The sequence below is a fragment of the Seriola lalandi genome, unplaced genomic scaffold, assembly GCF_002814215.2.
Source record: "Seriola lalandi dorsalis isolate HSWRI2012SDOR001 ecotype SW California unplaced genomic scaffold, Sedor1 jcf7180002054952, whole genome shotgun sequence".
Lineage (NCBI taxonomy): Eukaryota > Metazoa > Chordata > Actinopteri > Carangiformes > Carangidae > Seriola > Seriola lalandi.
In genome coordinates this window covers 138,474-139,627 of record NW_019525503.1, presented here as the reverse complement: position 1 = coordinate 139,627, position 1,154 = coordinate 138,474, and positions in this window count along the sequence as shown.

The following is a 1,154-nucleotide window of genomic DNA, read 5'->3' as shown; positions in this document are numbered from 1 at the left end:
AAGCTGTGAAGTGCTGTTCACACAAATACAGTACAACTATAGTTCAGGATAAATCTTAGTGATCCAGCATTTTTTTTTTTTTAAGTATATTTTTTTGGGCTTTTTATGCCTTTATTTGACAGGACAGTAGAGAGACAGGAAATGGGGAGGCAAAGAGGGGGAATGACATGCAGCAAAGGCCGTCCGATGCGGGACTTGAATCGTGGCTGACTGCAGCGAGGACTGCAGCCTCCACACATGGGGCGCCTGCTTAGACCACTACGCCACACGACGCCCCTGATCCAGCATTTTAGCACAAATCTCAAGTTACTGGTATTTAAGGCAAGAGAGGGTAAAAACAAAGACTAAATACAACTGTAGATTACTGTACACCTACAGTCCAGTCCCCTTGTTATGTATCAACACCTTTACAGTTTTAATGTATTAGGTTAAACATTGATTAAGATGAATAATGTAACACAAACTTTACCTTTGAAAGCTGGTGGACCACAATCTGGATGTGCTTCTTTCACCAGAGTCGGCTGTTTTCTCCTCTGTATCCACAGTCTAGTGATGTGAAATGCAGTAATGTAGCAAGATATGAAACGAGGGAGGTTCATGATGATGTGATCTCTGTCTCTAAGGAAGATGTGGTTTTCTATAGAGGTCAATGCTGTGTCATTCTTGCAATTATTATGCAGGTGCATGACTTCTCTGTGTCCGTTTCTTCCTCTCTTATTTTTTATTGAAAATGTAAAACCAAAGCTTGTTTTTTAATGGTTCCCTGAATGCAACCTGCAAGTAAGATTTAAGGAGAAATGTTGTCAGAAAGGTGTGGGGGATGAGTGGGTGCTCAACCATCTGACAGAAAGTTAATATGATAGTGATCATACTCTGCTCTGAGTGTAGTGACGCTATTAGTCAGTTTATATTAGTTCAAACTGTGAAATCTGCAAAACAATTCACTATATGTGTTGTAAACAGAAAATTGACATTGAATAAAGTTAAACAAGCAGTATTTACTTTATTAAAAAATAAATTTACAACAAACCACAAAAAAATACAGTTGTGGTTAGACACTATTTATAACCAGGAAAAAGTAAAACTTGCAGAAAACAGACAAAATAAAGATCTAAGAATGAGAGAAATGTGGTTATATTGGCAGAGTGATCATG